Consider the following 19,873-nt stretch of genomic DNA (forward strand, 5'->3'; position numbering starts at 1 on the left):
AAGATACACAGCTTGGAAGGTTTTGCTCCTTACTCCCTGGATTTTGGTCTCATGTTGGACCATTCAAAGAGGAAAATGCTGGAAGCTCTCCCCCTCCAGCCTTATGTCTGTGATTCATTAGGAAAACTTGAAAACTTCCCCTACATAGAGACAAGCTTTCCTGAGAAAAGGCTTGATAAGAGTGTATGTTTGTTGGATGAGTTCTTCCTTTTAAAAACATCTGGCCAAGAAGAGAAAATTCAGCCAGTCTTAGAAGGTTTAAGTGTCCCTTTCTGAACTCCTTTCAATTGTCCTCATGATAATGGATGAGATGGCAACTAGGTAATCTTTTTAACATTTTGCAACTTCCGTGTTCAATTCTCATGGTGAACCTGCAGGGACCTTCTCCCACAGGGCAAGGGAAACTTTTTTTTCTTACGTTGATATTTCTTCTATAAATCAATGGGAACGCAGACAGAAGAGCTGTGATCTTGGCCACGTTGTTGGCGAGTGGAGCCACCTGGTGTGTGGGAGGTCGATTATCCTCAGAGCCCCCAGCAGTCTCCGTGAAAGTGGACTGGGGTCTCAGAGTAAGATCACTGGATCGGGAAGCAGGAAATAAAATCTAACACCACTCCATCTGAAAGAACCACCTTATTTGCAAGATGACAAAAACAAATGGGTGGTTTTGAAGTGTATGTTTTAGCGGCAGAATCCGTTTTCAACGGAAAATCGTAAATAATACATTAGTAAACATTCATTGAGTCCTTGGCATGTGCAGGGCATTTGGCTAAGCCCTTGACATGTACAGTATCATTGAATTTAATCTTCACTACTCTTAACAGGCACTGTTATCATGTCTATTTTATAGACGAGGAAAGTAAGGGATCAACTTGCTCCAGATAAGGCACTGTATAACCCACCATATGAAGCAGATCCCAGTGGGGCTCTTGTGGAATTAGGGTTAGAATACCATGTGCCTTTAACCCCTGCTGCCTTACTCCTCTGTCAACTTCTTCTGTCTCCCTAAAGCACCCCCAAATCTTCGTGGAGCAGAGGTTCGAAATCTTTTGACTGGATAACTCCTAAAGTTTCTTCTCAGTCTAATGCCCATTCATCCTGATTCTGGAGACATAAGCCATCGTAATCCTCCGAATGAGCTCCTTCAGACTGGATGTTGGCAAACGTTGCTCTTCTTAAATGGCCTGACTCAAAGTCACTTTTCACATACCTTTAAAGAATAGATTTTTCAAATTACTTTGCTCCACTAAACATAGGGGTGAATTCCAGGAATTATGCAGATGTAAATATTCTGATGCTACGAGATCAAATGTGCTGTTTACATTAAAACTGAGGTGCCCAAGTCAGGACTGCTTTATATTTCTTTCATAATTAAGTTATTAAGTATTCTATAACTCACACATTTGCTTATGCATTCACTGGCCAATTGTCTCTAATCCAGCTAGGCACAAGCATTAGGTGTTAGAATTTTCACCTCTCACATTAGCTAGATGTCTGTCTGGGTATTGGCTCACTCAGAGCAAAGGGTTCATCAAGGAAAGGGGGAGACTTTTGATGTCTTTGTTAGCTGTTCACAAAGGGAAAAAGCTCCACAGGCTGAACCTCTTAACTCCTAACTCACATCAGACATCCCCAAATTGCATGATTTTAGTGTTGCTAAGGTGGGGTGGGGAAACAGCCTCCTCCTTACAGTGTGGTTGGGGGTATAAATCGGTATAAAATTATTGGAGGGCAATTTGGCAATAGCTATTAAAAATGAAGTGCTCATACCCTTTGACCCGATAATAATCCACCTTCTGGGAATTCATCATAGAGAAATACTCCTACAACTGCTCAAAGATGTAAGTGTAAAATGATGTTTGCAAGAATCTGTGTTACGGGGAAAACTGGAAAGGCCCCAGATGTGCACTAACAGGCAATTGGTTAAGGAAAGTTTGGTTCGGCCACGCAATACAATACCATGGAGCCGTTAAAAAAGATTAAAAGGAAGATCGTTTTTTACAGACTGGCATGGAAATACGTCTAAGACATATTGCTAGGTGGAAAATAGCACACTTCAAAGTTGAGAATATAATCCCACTTTTGTAAAATAATAAATTTTAATATATGCCTTGAAAAAAATGTTAACTGGTTTTCTCAGCTGTGTGGGATTATGAAAGATTTTCACTTTCTGTGCTATATATTATAATGTTTCAAGTTATTTATGGATCCATACTATATACATGCTGTTATTTTTGTAATCAGAAAAAAAATAGATGATGCCGTGGCTTGGTCCCTCGAGAGCCTTGTTAAGAAAGTGTAGAGGCCTACTCCAAATCCGTCAACTTGAGAAGAAAACAAAACTTAGCTAGTGTGGAGCAGTGATTCCACTTAACCAAAAGGAGGACCACGCATGGAAATTCTTCTGGCCTTTAGAGTCCGTAAGCCGTTGTAATAGTTAGCCCACAATGGAGTGTTCTTTCCACTAGGAGCTAAGGAGAATAAACTTAAACGGCAGCCAGTTTTTGAACCACTGCTCTAGTTGAGAGGACAGCTGAGGACCAGAGACGCAAACCAAGGGGTCTCATCCTCAACAGTGACTTGCCAGGGGAGCAGGGTATCCATAAAAGATGAATAGGAGTTTATGTTTAATTTTCACACTCTTTTCAAGGTAAGATTTGGTGCAATTTACAGGGGCAGATCCCCATTTGGTGGAGCGGGAAGGGGGGGGGATTCTATAGCTTATGCAATTAAGGGGACTCAACCAAAAGAATGCAAAATTACAAACACAAAATGAGGTATAGGGCTTTGGAAGGGGTCCCTGAGAAAGAGGGCCCTTAAGCCATCCTTTGCTAGTTTCTCAGCAATCTGGTCTGCACTGACTTAGAGTTCTTAAGCCAAGATAACATGGAGGGTAACACGCACGCTTCCTTTTAAGAATTATCCTGCCAGAGAAGTATTTCCATCTCATACCTGGTGAAAGCTAGAGGCAGCACCCTGAGCCCTGGGAGACTGTACGATCTCTGTTTTGGGGGATACTTGAGTTTCTGTGGCTGTATAAGCTCTGGAGAAGCTCTATTTGTTGACTATGGCAGATGCCCAGTTCTTGATGCTCATAAAACTATGGCAGTCAGAGATGGAAAGATGTATTAGGTCATCAATCTAGCTTCGGGTCCAAGGCAGGATGGTTCCCTATTGTAGTTGTTCCAAGCCTTCGTCCTGGCAGTTTGGAAATATCTCGGGGGCCAAACTCTTCGAAGGCTGTTCCTCTCCTCTGGTTCCTGGGCAGATGTTGAGGTGTTTAGATGGGGAAAAAAGAGCATTTTAGAGCCACACAACTACTTAATTATATCCACTCACCTAGATTCCTATCAATGTTTTCCACATGAAGAAAACAATTTAGTGTAAAGAAACCCTTGCACCTCTGGCATAAAGCTGCCATCAGGGAACAAATCACTGATTTTTTCCGGTTCCTTGTATTTCAGCTTTGGTGGTGAGTGAGTTTCTTTTTTTGCTTTAGGAAAAAAGCAAACTTGCTTGAGTTCTCCATAGCCAGCGTTATCAAGAATGAGTAATATTTAAATGCTGCTTTTGTTCATGGGGACAAAGTAGCTTTCTAAACACTTATTTTGAGTCTGTTTACCTCTGTCTTTGGTGAACTTTATGTGTTCCCAATTTTTATTTTAGGCTTCTAGGGGGCTACAAAAATGGGGATTCTGAAAGCTAAGTTTTGATTTTCCCATGTTTTCTTGCAAGTCCAAATTGATAATGACTCTAATCTCCCCCAAAATTTTGGTGGCTACCTTTTTAAAAAAAATTTATATTATTGAAGTATAGTTGATTCACAATGTTGTGTTAATTTCTGCTGTACAGCAAAGTGATTCAGTTATACATATATATACATTCTTTTTTCATATTCTTTTCCAATATAGTTCCCTGTGCTATATAGTAAGATCTTGTTGTTTAGCTGTATATAATAGTTTGCATCTGCTAGTCCGAAATTCCCAGTCCATCCCTCTCCATTGGTGGCTACCTTTTTTTTTTTTTTTTTTTTTTGGCTGTGTTGGGTGTTCGTTGCTGTCCGCAGGCTTTCTCTAGTTGCGGTGAGCGGGGGCTACTCTTCGTTGTGGTGCGCGGGCTTCTCATTGCGGTAGCTTCCCTTGTTGCGGAGCACTGGCTCTAGGTGCGTGGGCTTCAGCAGTTGCAGCACGCGGGCTCAGTAGTTGTGGCGCACAGGCTTAGTTGCTCCGCGGCACGTGGGATCTTCCCGGACCAGGGCTCGAACCCGTGTCCCCTGCATTGGCAGGTGGATTCTTAACCACTGCACCACCAGGGAAGTCCAGGTGGCTACTTTTTTGTACAGGAGGAGTACTGTTCTAGACTAAGAGAGCAGGCTTGAATATTGACCGATGAATGTATATATCCTCAGTAAAATCTTTTATTCCCTATGCTTCACATACGTGTGCGTGTGTGCCTGCGTGTGTGCAGTCTGCTTGCTTGTTCTTTATGTGTTTGATGGTTTTTGTGGGTTTTTTGACTTGAAAATACTCCAATTCTCTTTTTTGATAAGTAATGCTACTAGCAAGTATAAAATACTCAGAATAATGTAATATTTGGATATTTGCATTTGAAAGTTCATTTCCTTTTTAAATCAAGACAAGTGGGCATTCGTTTATTGATGCTAGTGACATCAGTATTAGAACTTTTAGCAACAAACAACGCTCAGCAACCTTTTTTTCTTAGAATTCCTAAAGATGAGTTCCCAGTTAATCAGCTATCAAGAAACTATCTGTTAATGCTATCTGAGTTAAACTTAGCTGCGTTTAATTAAATTTTAAAAGTTGACTGGGAATTCATCCAAAATGTGCTCATCAAAAAACAAAGGTATTTGAAAGTAGAGGTAAGAGATAGGATTATGAGGGACAGAATTAATTTTAAACCTCTTGAACTGGAAAAATGGTTAGAGATAGAAATGCTAAAGATAAAAAGATTTTCTTTTTACTTTAAAAATAGTTCAATACAGTATGTCTGTCCTTAGGATTTTCTGAGGCATGCTCCTTCCGAAATGTGCTTGTCCACACTAACAAATTACTAAGGATAATGGAAAATAAAAATTGCTGAAAGGTACAAAATTACCAAAGGTACAGTATTATTGAAAATCACTATAAGAATATTTTCCCAACCCAAAAATTCCAAGAGATTTTTTTATGATCTGTGAATGTACTTAAATGTAATCTCATAAACAAGTTAAAATATTTCAGGTGTGCATTAAACAAATTCTCTTTAGGAAAAATAATGAAATTACATGAATTTAGTACTGTCTGGAAAAATATGGACTATATAATGAAAAGTTAATCCTGCTGGTAACCTCATTAATGTGGGCTACACTAAACTCCTTACGGGCAAATAAATTGTAAGCTCTTAAATAGATGGATATCTGTCCTGAATGGAATGTTTTAGACATGGTTGGCTCAATAATTGTGGACGATTGAATTCAGGTAGGTCTCAGATTGTTCACTGTTTGATATATATATATATATATATATATATATATATATATATTTTTTTTTTTTTTTTTTTTTTTTACTTTTCTTTGTTAGTTATGCTTGATTTAAACAGTAACTAATGAAATGATAGCAGTTGTTTGTATTTACAACCCTATCTGTGCTCTGAAAATTAACATGGCTTTATTGGATAAGAACTTGGTTTAGAAAGAAAAGAAATTAATTTGTTCAAAGAATTTAAAAAATTCAGTGGTAGAACAGATCTAGCTTCTCAAATAACATTATCTGGACTCTCTCTCTTTCTCTTTTTCTGTCTCTACATCCCAACTTTACCACTTTCTATGCTGTTTTCCTTCTTTGGCAAATAAATATGGTGGCAAAGATGGAACCACATAGCCACCCCTGGTAGAAGCAGAGTGTTTCGTTTACAATAGAAGCTGACCTCCCATTGTCCTAGCATGGGGCACATGCCCATCCCTGAACCATGTATAATGCTGCAGCATGTACATTAGTTTCCTGTGGTTGCTGTAACAAATTACCACAAACTGGGTGGCTTAAAATAAGAGGAATTTACTTCCTCTTTTCTGGAGGTCAGTAATCCAAAATCAAGATGTCAGCAGGGCTATTCTCCCTCCAGAGATTCTAGGGGAGATTCTGTTTCTTATCTCTTCCAGCTTCTGGTAGCTCCAGACAATCCTCGGCTTGTGGCCGCTTCACTCAGATCTCTGCCTCTGTGGTCATATTGCCTCCGTCTCTTATCTGTGTGTCTCCTTTGTGTATTTGTGTTTAATCTCCCTCTGCCTTAATCTTATACGGACACACGTGATTGTATGCATGGCCCTCTGGGATAATCCAGGATGATCTCATCTCAAGATCCTTAATTTAATTTCACCTGCAAAGATCCTTTTTTGAAATAAGATCATATTCACAAGTTCCAGGGATTAGAATACAGACATATCTTTTGCGGGGGACACCATTCAACACACTACAGCTAGTAAATGTTTAACAATCTCCTTGACAAAAAAGGGGGAGCCCTCATATATAATATTTGCCTAACCTCCGTGGTTTAAATACTGCCACCATATCCAACTTCAAGTTATCAACAGGAAGTCACTGAACTTGGAGTTGGGAAAAGACGCACAGTAGCGGACCATTATATAGTACTTCCACCATCCAGATCCAATAGATGTCAGTAGCCTCAAGAGCACAGATAAGAGTATAATGTATTCAAATAATTAGAAAGTGATGAGTTTTGAGTGCCTGTTAACTTTGTTTTAAATATAATTTATTTAATTATAAATATATATATATACTTAAATTTTAATGGTGATGACGTTTAACAACTGGCTCACAAAATTCCTGAAAATCTACTGGTTGGTTCAGATGAGCTGGTATGAGCCAGCTCCAACACCACTGGGTAGAATTTGCTAATTGATCAGGTCGGAGTCACACAGCCTAAGGCATAGGGTCAGCAACATGCAAACCACACGGACTGAAAATGAGGTGGGTGGGTCCTTAAGAGAACATTGGGGTGCTATTAGTTAAGAAAGGGAAAGGAATATGGAAATGACAAAAACAACAAAGCCACTTCCGTATCATCATGCAAACAGGTATTAATGATTTCAGGCTAAGGAAAAAAATGTTCAGCAAAGTTCAAAACATTTACTAGTACAACTATTGTGTCTACACATGGTTCTGCAAATCAGTCTCTCTACCTAGGAGAAAAATCACTGTTTCCACATTCTCATTTTACTTAGTTCATACAATCTGTTTTTAAGCCTAGACACATTTATCTCAAGGTGAGCAACTTCAGAAAAATACATAAACCAATGGTCGTTTTTAGAGTATCATTAAAAAAAAGATTAACAGCTTTATTGAGACATAATTTGCACACCATGCAATTTACCCATTTAAAGTGCAAAATCCAGTGGTTTCGGTACATTCACAGACTTGTTCAACCTTCACCACAATTAGTTTTAGAACATTTTCATCACCCGCCAAAAGAAACTCTGACCCACTCAACTGTCATCTTCCAATGTCTCCACCCTGACCTATATAGCCCTTGGTGGCCAATAGTCTACCTTTTGTCTTTATAGATATACCTAGCCTAGGAACTTCATATAAATGGAATCATACAATAGGTGTTCCCTTGTGGCTAGCTTCCTTCACTTAGCATAATGTTTTAAGGTTCATCCATGTTGTAGCATGTGTCAATATTTCATTCCTTTTTATTGTCAGATAGTAATCCATTGTAGGGATATACCACATCTTGTTTATCTACTCATTAGTTGGTGGCCAGGCGGCCATTTGAACTGTTTCTCCTTTTCAGCTATTATGAATAATGTTGCTATGACATTTGTGGACAAGTTTTTATATGGACATAATTTTCATTTCTCTTAACCCAGTGGTCTTTTAAGTTAAAATTGTTAGCGAGGTTTCTTATTTTCCACATGCTCGTTCTCCTTCCCTACCGTTTAGGAATGAAAGTAGAAATGCCACATAGAGAATTCCAATTCTCTTAAATTTGGGGTCACTACCCCAACCCCTTAAGAATCCTGGGACTGGCTCAGCCCGAAGAAGGAGTTGGCTCACCAACTCCAGGGCGGGGGAGGGCGCTGTTTGTCAGGAGAACATAGGAGCTGACTTGGGGCCCACAGATCACTGAGCAGGTGTGATTGAATTTCTTGTCACACCAAGGCCTGGCCTTGCCCACAACAGGTTCATAATAACTAGTACCTCACAGTGCCGTTCAGGCACTCTCCATATGCAAAGTATAAAGAGTAATAAAAATTAAACCTTACTCTCTGGCCTGGAAATCAGAGTCATGGGGTTTGGGAAACTTGCAGAAAAGAGAGGGGAATTTTTAGCTTCTCTGATAGAGACCAGTAGAGAGCTTCATTTTCTCCCTTGCGTGATGGGAAGTGTGCTTCCAAGTGTCTTGCAGACCTGGGATAAAAAAAAAAAAAAAAAAAAGCTCTATATTAATTTATACAGCAACTTTCTTCCAAGAAATTCAGAGGGTCTCAAACAGTCTTTCACTCATTCCCCTGAGGGAGTTTGCATAAATGTGCATAAGAAATTACTTTTTTTTAAATTTACACTCTCCAGTTAGCCAGTACCAGGCAGAAATAGAACTAGAAAAGCAGACCTCCTGACCAAACATTCCGCTATAATATTTTCAGTGAGCTTCTATAAATCAATGCACAGCCTTAAAAACAGGATCTCTCCATAATATCCCCTGGGACTCTGCTCACTGATGACTGATGTGCCTTTCACCAGGCGCAGGATTTGCCCCTCCAGATGAGAATCAACCGACATGGCATGCACCATGACCCTCAAGAATCTCATTCACTTACAGTGGCGTGCTCAGGCCCACCTTGAAACAGGCAGTCCAGATTTCCCTCTCACAACTCAGCACTCCTGACCCAGCCCAACTGAAAACCTCTCAAGAATCTCGGGACTGGCTCAGCCCAAAGGGGAAAGAATCCTGCTCCCCAACTGCGGGCAGAAAACTGGGGTCTAGCCAGTCCCTCTCACTTTGTCACTTGCTGTGTCTCCATGTTGCTTATACAGTGGGCTCTACTGCCCCTCAGAGTCCTGCTGGTCATACTGGGGAGGAAACTCAGTTCCAGTTTCCCAAAGCCCAACTCGGTGCCCAGGTGGATGGCTCTGGGAGAGCTTCCAGCAACAGGCATACGCAGGGCCCAACCCAGCTCTCCATCCCAAACCAAACACTTAATTCCTCGTGTTGGGCCCTTTCTCAACATATTCTTTTTTTTTTTTAATTTTTATTGGCGTATAGTTGACTTACAATGTTGTATTAGTTTCAGGTGTACAGCAAAGTCACTCAGTTATACATATACATATATCCACTCTTTCTCTTTTTTTTTTTTTTTAGATTCTTTTCCCATACAGGCCACTACATAGTATTGAGTAGAGTTCCCTGTGCTGTACAGCAGGTTCTTATTAGTTATCTCTTTTATATATAGTAGTGTGTATATGTCAATCCCAGTCTCCCAATTTATCCTTCCCCTTTTTTCAGCATATTCTTATTGTGACGTTCTTATTGCCCATCCCTGAAAAAAAAAAGTTGCTTTTTTTTTTTTTTTTTGGTTAGGGTTACACTAGCTCATGTAGAATCTCACACCTGGGGAATATCTGTGCCTTTCGTCCAACCCCCAGAAAGCCTCTGGGCTCTACAAATTTCTTCCCAGGGATTCTGGGGGAATGGGAAATCGTAATCCATTTAGCAAAAGAAAGTTCATACACGTGTCCTATGCTGCATCCAGCCTCAGACATATTGTGTTTCCTACTCTTAGCCTTATTTAAACTTTAACCTTAAACTTTATTTAAACTTCATGTTAGGACTGGTTCCATAGTTTGCGGGGTCCAGTGAAACGTGAAAATACAGGCCCCTTGTTCAAAGTTTAAGAATTTCACATTAAACCAAGCACCGAGGCCCTTCCTAGTACCAGGCCCTGTGTGACTGCACAGGTTGCATGTCTGTGAAGCCCCCAGCCCTGCTGCCAAGAGTTAAAAGGCAAAAGACTCCTAACCTCTCTTGAAAACTAGAAAAATGTGGTAACTCTCTGTTTGCATCCCTAAATGGAGCACAGAATTGGCTGGTGCCGAGTTGCCGCTTGTATTAGTTCACTAGGGCTACCATAACGAAGTACCATAGACTGAGTGACTTAAACGACAAAAGTTTATCTTCTCACAGTTCTGGAGGCTAGACGGCTGAGATCAAGGTGTCAGCAGGGTCGCTTTTTCTAAGGCCTCGGTCTCGAGCTTGCCTTCTCACTGATGGCCACCTTCTCCCTGTGTCTTCACAGGCCCTTCCTCTGTACCTGCCTGTGTCCTAATCTCCTCTTCTTTTTTTTTTTTTTTTTAAATTTAATTTTTATTTTTGGCTGTGTTGGGTCTTCGTTTCTGTGCGAGGGCTTTCTGTAGTTGCAGCAAGCGGGGGCCACTCTTCATCGCGGTGCGCGGGCCTCTCACTATCGCGGCGTCTCGTTGCAGAGCACAGGCTCCAGACGCGCAGGCTCAGTAGTTGTGGCTCACGGGCCCAGTTGCTCCGCGGCATGTGGTATCTTCCCAGACCAGGGCTCGAACCCGTGTCCCCTGCATTGGCAGGCAGATTCTCAACCACTGCGCCACCAGGGAAGCCCCTAATCTCCTCTTCTTATAAGGACAGCAGTCACATTGGATGCGAGCCCATCCCACTGACCTCCTGTTACCTGAATAACATCTTTAAAGGTCCTCTCTCCAAATAGAGTCACACTCTGAGGTACTAGGGGTTGGGGCTTCGTCGTAGGAATTTTGGAGGGGACACAACACATTTCAGCCCAGTACACAGCTGTTCCCTTCAGAGCGGGCACGGTGCCCCGAGTCACAGCGCTAGCCCCGTCTCAGCAGCTGCCATCCGCCATGTTGCATGGGCTGCTCTCCGTCCTCCTGCTTCCCCTCTCTCAGAGAGAGGGACCTGCTCCTCTGGGGTAGCGCATGGCATAGTGACACTGTCTACCACGGGACAATGGCTGCACACTCCCTGTACCTCTGCAAAACTAAGATTGCTACTCAAGTGGTCCTTTGCAGCACTGTAATCAGTTTCTTAAAAAACGAAAACGAAAATGTACCCATTCCATAGCGGTAAGACTTCAAGTGCAGAGCAGAAAGGAGAAATTGCCGTGGGGTATGACTGGCTACTCAGACTCGATCTGCAGGTTTTAACAGAGGGAACGCTCAGCGATCCTACTTAAAATCACCTGACCATCTAAGGGACGGCCCAAAATTTCAATGGAAACCCAACTATACAGCTCCTTGGAGGCAGCATACTTCCAAACTGGTCTTTGTACCTATTTGCAGAAATGTTAGCCAGATTATAGCTGAAAATTCTGCTAATTCTGGGGAAGTTTTTGGTCTTGTGCCTGGAACTGTTGAAACATACATTCACACCTACCACATGTAACACTTAGCAGCATAATTTCCAGCACAACACTTTCCTACTTTATTTTTAAAAGAAATAGAGCAGAGACTAAAGATCTGCGCTCACACTGCTGCTTTTTGCAAGAGGCTCCACAAAAGGTGGAGGGGATGGCTTCTGTGTGAAAAGAGGATTCTTTTGCATTTTTAAAAGGAAAGGAGCCACGAAAATCTTTGCTCAGAACCAGGGAACGTATGATGCCGAAACATGTAACATTTGCACCTGTGTGTCAATAGAAAAAAATCATGTCAAATGTGCAAGGCTCTGGGAAAAGAGTAATGATTATCTCATAAACCCCAGTATTAGAGCTTGGAAAAGACCTTCAAAACATCTTACTGTATCCCCGTTTGTGTTAAGACCAGGAAAAGAAGGTTCTTAAATTTTTAAAGACTCGCTCCAGACCAGCACTCCACCTAAAACGCAGGTCTTTTCTCCCAGCCAGGGCAGTTCCCACCCCACCAGGCTACTTCCAAACAGGCATTGATTGTCCTGTCGGCCTAAACTGCATACCCAAATCACAAAACCCGCTCTCTTTATACCAGCGTCTCTATTTAGACTGCAGAGTTGAGAAAGCAAAGGCTATTTCAACTTCAACTCCCTTAGCAAACAGAAGAAAAGGCATCTGACCCGCCGACTTTTCCAGCTGGTCCCTGGGTCTGGCCGCCCGGTCTCCGCCGTAGCGTGCGGGCGCCGGCTGCCGGTCTGCCACCAGGGGGCGCAGCCTCCTTTGTCCTGACACCGGCATTGAAGGCAAGCTCTGCAGCCCGGCTAGGCCTCCACGAAAATCTGCCTTGCCCTCCTTTCACGGTTTCTCTCTGGAACCCGCCCACTCCCCAGCTCCCTTCATTCACTTTAAAACCGTTTTCTTCTTCTTGCCTGACGCTCACAGTCTCCCTCCGTCCCATCTCATATCTGTGCATGTCACCGGGCTCTGGGCATGTTTGTAGACGGGCTTTTCAGAGACACCAGACCCCCTCCCCAGCAGCTCTTCCTCTGCAAAGCTTAGGAGACCGTGGCCGCAGCTTATCATTTGCTCTCACTTGGAGGCCCCTCAGCTGAGGATGTTTCTAAAGATTCTTCCAGAATGAAGGAGCTTCAATGACAGGACTAGCTGCCTGGAAAAACGATCATATCCGTCCTCTAATACCCCTGCCTTCCACTCAAAAAATAATAACAAACAAATGAAATGACTGGTTCTGGGAAGCTCATGCCCCCCGGTGTTCACCCTCACCACCGCTCCTGCCCCTAAACAGTCTCAGATCAGCCTTTGGAGGTAGACACCTACCCAAAGGGACCAGCTTAAGCATCCTTTCAGCCACACCCCTCACCACCCCACTGTGCAACCCAGACAAGGTAACTGCTTCCTTCTGCCCTCACCAGCTTGGCTGTATCTGTTCTCCAGCAGAAAGAAATCCACTCAGATTCCAAAGACTCAGTGTTGCCGTCTTTCAGGAATAAATGAACAGCCCCTTCTTCTCTAAGACATACTTCTAGCGCTGCCCCACAGGCACAACTCACAAAATGCTAACCCTCAAATCCCCAAAACACACCCTTTTTGCAAAGAACCCTAAAAATCCACTGTTCTGAACGAATAGGGCACAGGGTCCTATACAGGCCTTTGAAAGGCGGCTGCTCTATTTACGTGGAGAGATTTCAAGTTTACGGTGTCCTTTCCCTGCCTCTCATTCTAGCTTCGGAACAACCCGCAGAGACAGGCAGGGAAATCTCAAGCCTAAGAGGTTTGTACCAGTCCTAGAGCTAGTAGAGGGTGTGGGCAGCACTTGGGTGACAGTACTCAGGTGACAGGGGCCTGAGAAGAGCTGCTTGTCCAGTTGACATCACAGATGAGCATCAGGTTATCTGCCCTGAGAGAGCCTATGGTCTGGGCTCCTGAAAAACTGTAGCATTAGTGGGAACCTGGATGGGGCAGGAGCAGAGGAAAGGAAGGGGTGATATTAACTCTAACCTGACCCTTCTTTTTAATCTCTGGCTTCCTTCACTTCCATGTTCTCCCCACTCACCTTAGCTAATGCAGAAGAATGCAAGTGCTGAGCCTGGAGACAGGTAGCCCCAGCCAGTCTGCCTGATGTGAGCCAAACTCTCCTCATTCATAAAGTAATGATAAGGTCTGTCAGATATGGAGAAAGTCACTAAAGGGCAAAAAAGGTCAGTGGTATTCTGGGCAGGGGGCAAGGGCAGAGTAGGAGATTTTTACTTTCATTTTATGCCCCTTTGTATTATTGGAAGTATTTTGATTTATGCATATCATTACTTTCGTAATTTTATTTTTAAATTTTTATTGGGGCTAATGATGCTCTTTAGAATTGCTGTCCTGATGACTTATGTAAAGTGTCTGGCATGGCATGTAGTCTGGTACGGAGTTGATGCTTCCCGAACAGTAGTTTATTATTAGCGATCACACCACTCTCAAAACTGAGCAAATGGACTTCAAATCGAGAAACTTGGAGTCTGATGCAGACTCTGTTCTCAGCTCACTGTATGCCCTTGAGTAAGTCAAATCCTCCTCTGAGCCTTGGTTTCCACATCTGTAAAATTACAAGATACAGGCCAGTTGATTTGGAAAACTGTGGGAAGGACAGAGCAGAGCTCACCCCCAAAAGTGACTGAGGCACCTTCTAAAATTCAGCCACAGGCTTTGCAAGGAGGTCTCTCAAGCTTGAGTTCATCAGGCAGAAACCCTTCCTAAAAGTTGTCAACTAGGGTAGGCGGAAAGGGCCAGAGACAGCGGAACAAGTTCTAAAATAATACAGGAATTAAATTAGGAAACAAAAATGCGTGAACACTGTAAGGTCATCAGCTTGGGGGGGCGGGGAGGTGGGAAAAGACAGTTTAGGCTGTTCCTTGGGTGTAGTTGGCCTCATGATTATTTCCTGACAAAAGAGATGCCCTTGGTTGGCAGAGGGGATGAAATTCAAGGCCAGAGCCCCCTGGCCCGGCCAGAGCCAGCCCCAGTCCAATCTCCTAGGCTGAGAGTTCTGTGTGGGGCACAGGGCTGGCCTTGGTGAGACTAGACCCTCTGCTTAGCACAAGCAGAAGCAGAGCCGCCCAGTAGAACTGGATGGAGGAACCTCTTAAGTTTCTCCCAGCATTAACTGAACCACCACAACAGAAGCGGAGAGACTGGGTCATGGAGGGTGCAGATGCTCAGACACTAAAACTTCAGCAGCTGGGTTGGGGAGACCTGTTCTGGGGCAGCCCAGCTCCTGAGAATCCAACAGAGGCGTGTTCCTGGAACACACACTGATTCATTTCCCACACTGCTCAGAATCAGAGATTTTTCCTTATAGTCTCCTTTGCCAGTGCTGGGCCTTTGGGGGTGGGAGGCAGGTGGTCTGGTGAGTAGGAAGGTTGAGACTCCTTTTGCCCTGTGGTCTTCTTCCTATTTAAAGCAGCACCGCCTGTCGTAGCAGCCTCTTGCCAATATTTGCAGGCAGGAAGATTTCCTGACATTGCAAGGGGGGTGTTCAGAGCAGATGGGAGGCCCTTTCTTAAGGCCATCAGGCAGAGCAGAAATTGGTTTCACCCGCTCCCCAGGAAGAATCTTCAGACCCCACTCTGGAGGTCAGAAGAAAAAGTGTAATTTTTTTTTTTTTTTTGTATCTCTGAATTATCTGGCCTCGCCTGTTACAATGACATCTCCCCCCAAAGCCCGTGTTGTCTCTGCCTGAAGGGAAAGTAATGTTTTCAATTCTTGTGGGATCTGAAATAACGGTTCCAAAGTATGCCAACACCTGGAAGACCCCTCCCTTTTTTATGAGGCCTAGCGATCTAAGGGAGGTGGGAGAGGGAGGAGGAAGGAGGTGCCTGGTAGAGAGGCTTCAGCAGGTAGCAGCAACTCTGCCTGATTTCCAGAGAGCAAAACCAAATAAATAAAAACTGCTCCAATCATCATACTTTGATAAACCTATATTCTTCGTACTTCAGTGTTCTTAGAGAAATGCCTTCTGTTGTACGTTAGAAGTCACTTTCAAAGGCAGTTCTGAATGTCTGGCCACTTGTTAAAATGCTTTGTGCCCTTGCTTTTCCGCGCGGTTCTTTTCTGTGCCCGTTTGTATCTCTAATAAGCAGCATTGTTTACTACCCTTGGGTCCGTGCCCCTGGGACTGAACTGAAATAGAACAGGAGCGCCGAGGTTGAGTGCTGGAAAATATTCCGGGTTTCTCAGGCCCCCGAGGGGTCCCCGGGTCAGCCGAGCGGGCCGCGCGGGGAGAGCCCACCGGTGCGTGTGCGCCCTGCGAAGCGCAAGTTTGCAAGAGTTGTTCCAGACGCCCTTAGTTCTGGGCAAGGATGCCGAGATGAGTGGCCACAGGAAGAAGGCGCACGGGGAAGGGAAATACCATTAAGGTCTGGGACTAGAGGTGTGACTTAAGGGCCGAACAGCCCAATGTTGCCAGGATCGTAAAAAGAGACTGCGGCGCAGGAAACGTTCTGAGCTGTCTTTTAGGCTCGAAGTCTCAACTCTCATCCCTGTGCAATAAATTCTCATGAATAAATTCTCGTTCTTCCGTGTAGCCCCTCAGTCTTCGCTGTCAAAACGAGTATCCTAAACAAGAAGAGGATTACCACCCCTCCTTTCCTGCAGTTGCCTAATATTTGTCCCCATTTCGTTTTCAGCCGAGTGCTTTGTGACAATGGGGTATGTAAGCGCGTGCGCCGAGAAATAAAGCGCCTCTGTACCCCTAGCTATAGAGAAAGTCTTTCCGTCCCCTCCGACCCCAAACGCGCCCCTCCGTAGGGCCTCTCCCAAATTCCACCTCTCCCAAAACGGAGTGGAATTCGCTATCAAAAAGCAGAAACCCGCATCGGAGACACAACGCGGACTGCCTTCAGCGTCTGGGGGAAATTTTTCCGGTTTAGCCCAGCCTGCGTCTCTACACCCACCCCAATTTGATGTCAGGGCAGGATCTGCTGGAGAGTTTGCCGGAAAGAATGTTATTAAACGCGCGAGCCAGACCCGGGCTGTGCGCTTCCCAAGTGAGACTTCCAGCCCCAGGGCCCGGCCCGAACTGTCCTTCCCACAGGTTCCTGTGAGAGACAAGCCCCCTGTCCCCAGTCTCCGAAATTTCCTCCAACAGACTGCAAAGATTGCTCAGACTGCCCTTCTTAGCTCCGCTCCCTCATCCAGTTAGGTTGTTTAAAAATACAGAGATTCTGTTTGCTCGCAAGAACACAGTGATTTCCCTCAAGCAACTCTTGCAAGAGCTTTTTAAGCAGCCTCTGGGCTGCAGCGAGTCCAAGCGTCGGAGGAGTTTTCAGAATTCCAAGAAGTAGTAAAGTGAATTTTGGTACAGGGAAAAAGCGCAGGGTGTTGGAGTGCAGGGTGGGAGTGGGCGCCGAGAAAGCCGCCTGGAGGCTTTTTGTCTTTTAAAGTTAGACTTGCACCGAGGTGCCAGCACAAACGGCACCGCTTCGTGGTTTCCGAATTTAGAGAATCGTGCTGAGTTTGGGCCCATCCCTGAAGTCAGGGGCCCCGCTCAGCGTGCTATTACCAGTTCCCCAAGAGCAAGCAGAAGCGCGGGCGCAGCTCGCTGGGCACTGCCAGGGACTTTGTCCGCTGCTCCCGGCTCTTCTGTCCTCTCCCTTCTCGTGCCAAGCCCAGAACCATCCTCATCGCTGCCAGGATTTTGCACGGGGTAAAGGAGGGCTGAATGCCTAGGCTGCGGAATCTCCCAACAGGTAGTTTCACCCGGGAGCTGGCAAGGCTTAAATATCAAAGGCTGGGCCGCTCAGGCTGCGTTAAGCGGGAGCCCAGACGCAGTCACACAGGGAGCCGGGGAAGGAAAGTCGCGTTCTGGGAGTCATCTTAAATAACCCTGTTTTCTCTCCAATCTCCAGCTTCTTTCGAAATAGCGCGAGCCGGGCCGTTTGGAATGGCACTCAATGAGCCTAAATAAGCCGTTTCAGGCTGTAAATTCACATCCGATTTGAATTCTTTTTTCCCCCCAGTAGTTACTACAGAACCCAGCTCGGCTTTAGACCCATAGGTATTTATTTGGGAATTGGGAGATTCCCCTTCGAAACGCCCTAGGCTCCAGAGCAAAAGAGGAAAAGGCCGTGTTGCACGTGGATGATATTATTGAATTATGCCTTTCCCTGGTGCGCAGTGAGGAAAAGCAGAATGCCAGGCGGTATGTGGAATGGGCGGCGGCGGCCTTGCGCTCCAGAGAGCGCACTACACTTCCTTCCCAGGGCGCAGGGAGAAGTTGGGTTGGGCCACTGCGTCCTGCCTCCAGCAAGGATGCGCAGGCCGGAACTTCGCAGAAGCCTGATCCTGGCTGCGTGGCCCCGTCCCCTTCAGGGGCACTCTCCCAAATGTCCCCGCCAGAGGCCGTGGGCGCACGTGGTGCACGGAGACCCGGCGCGCGACTCGAAACTGAGCGCATCACCCCCAAAGATCCCTGGCGCGCGCAAGGCCCTCGCCGGGTGGCAGAAGGTGGGCGACCGAGCCTTTGAGCCGGCGGATCTAATCCCCGCTTTGGCAGACAAGCCTTTCCCGCTGCTGCTCTGAGCTGTCGTGGGGTAGTGTTTTCCGCACCAACACACACCGCGGAACCCCGGCTCTGCCTGCTCTGTCCCCTAGAGAAACGCCCTCAAACTCCCCAGGGTCACTGGCCCCTAGAAGCCTCTGCGGCCGTGGGCGGACCTGATCCGGGAGACTTGGATCTTTAACCGCCTCAGGACCTGGCCTCCCAATGACACCCAGCCTGCTCGCCCACGCCTACCCGCTCAGCTTGCACGCCCTGCGCCTCCTCCGCTAACCGTGCTACCTAAACTTTCCAAAGTTTTCTAGCGCGTTGCCACCTCTAGTTCGCCTCGGCTGGCGCTGGCAAGAGGAGAAAAAGAACCACCCCTCCTCCCCCGCCCCCTCCACCTCTCTTTCTCTCCTCTCCCTCCCACCTTCGGCCTCCCCTGTGAGTCCAAACCTTGCGAGTGGGAGCGCGTGGTGGTGGAGCCCCCGAAGGCACCGACTCTGCAGGGGACGGAGTTCGTTCCACATCCTCCACTCTCTGCGCCTCGGCCGTTCCGCCCCCTCCTCCCCCACCTCGTTTGCGGCGCAGGGACCTGTGGGCTTGTAGTTTAGTTTTGTGCAAATTTAGTTTTTTTTCCTTTTTTTTTTTAGTTTTTTTTTTTTTTTTTTCTTTGAGATTACATCCTGCTGGAGCCTCAAGAGTCCGCCTGCCTTCCAGTTTCCCGGCGCTGGGCTAGGGAGACGCATCCTTCGCGCCGGGCGGGTTGTTTCCTGAGTGAGGCCAGGGGTCCCCAGGCCGCGATTTCTCCGCCTGGGCTTCGTCTCCCAGCGAGACCCTCCGTCCTGGTGTGGGGCAAATTCGTGCTGGAGCTCAGCCTCAAGGCAAGCCTCCTGTGCCTCCCCGCGGCCCTCGCCCCCAAGCCCCGCCAGAGGTGCGGATGCAGGCAGTGAGGGGGATATTTTTATACCGGTTTAGGAGACCGGAGTAGGGGGGAGACCCCGTTCTAACACCTTCCTGAGGGCTTCCTACACACGGAAAATTCGAGGTAGAAAGGTTCCCTCCCTCCAGGTCCCGCAGCAACGGGTGCCCCGCCGAGAGACACCCACGGAAAGTGCCCCGAGTTGGTTGGTTTGTGGCCTGTTATGTTTTTATTTTGTCTAGGATTAGCGGAGTTGGAGATTTTTGCGGCCAGCCTTACTACCCCGGGGCTTTAACTTTCAAACCAAGTCAACGGGAACGTCCCGGGGAAACTGGATCTCTGGGTGCGCCGCACCGCGTGCGGGGAAGTGAAACGAAATCCGCCGCGGACCCGCGCGGGGCGGACTCCCGGGCCTGGGGTCGCCGGGTGTTTCTGAATCCCACCGGATTGGGATGGGGATCGCACTTGACCCCGCCAGGGTCGGGGGCCAGCCCTCTGCCTTGATCCTTCCACGTGCCGGATGCGTTCCCCTCGTCGGTCGCAGACGACGCCTGCCCTGCGCGAAGTCCGTAGGGGCTAATGGGTTCAGCCCGGCTGCGCCAGCGTCCCCGGCAACAGAATCAAGTTTGCCTGACGCTCAAGGTTAGGAGGATGTCTATTACCTCGTGTGCCCGCGGACGTGAAACGTCTACCCAAAGCAAAGGTGGCTACAAATGCCTCCCCTCGAGAGCTGCCGAGACCTGCCCCCACCATGTCCTCCCTTTGACCTCCCTGAGCTTGGGAACACGTGCGCCACTCGCCCGGTGCTCCATCAGGCCGCGCCTCGCACAGACCCCACTAGGGCTGGGCCGCCTGGGACCGAGGTCCCCCCACCTCGCCCCATCGCCCCACCCCCCGCCGGTCCCCGCATGCCTTGGTCCACGTTGTCACCAAGGCTGTGTCGGAGAAAACCCAGCGGAGGCCAGCCTGGGAAGGCGGGAGGTATCCCCCGCCCGTT

General features: G+C 46.5%; 1 long non-coding RNA gene across 3 annotated transcripts in view; it reads right to left on the reverse strand.

The window, feature by feature from the left end:
* Positions 1-7,125: 7,125 nt before the first annotated feature.
* Positions 7,126-19,873, reverse strand: part of LOC309633183 — a 43,328-nt gene continuing 30,580 nt past the window's right edge. For all 3 annotated transcript variants that reach the window (XR_014247364.1, XR_014247365.1, XR_014247366.1), the window contains exon 3: positions 7,126-8,429. This is a non-coding gene — a long non-coding RNA (uncharacterized lncRNA). The remainder of the gene's footprint in view (positions 8,430-19,873) is intronic.

The sequence above is a fragment of the Balaenoptera borealis genome, assembly GCF_965194805.1.
Source record: "Balaenoptera borealis genome assembly, chromosome: 8".
Taxonomy (NCBI): domain Eukaryota; kingdom Metazoa; phylum Chordata; class Mammalia; order Artiodactyla; family Balaenopteridae; genus Balaenoptera; species Balaenoptera borealis.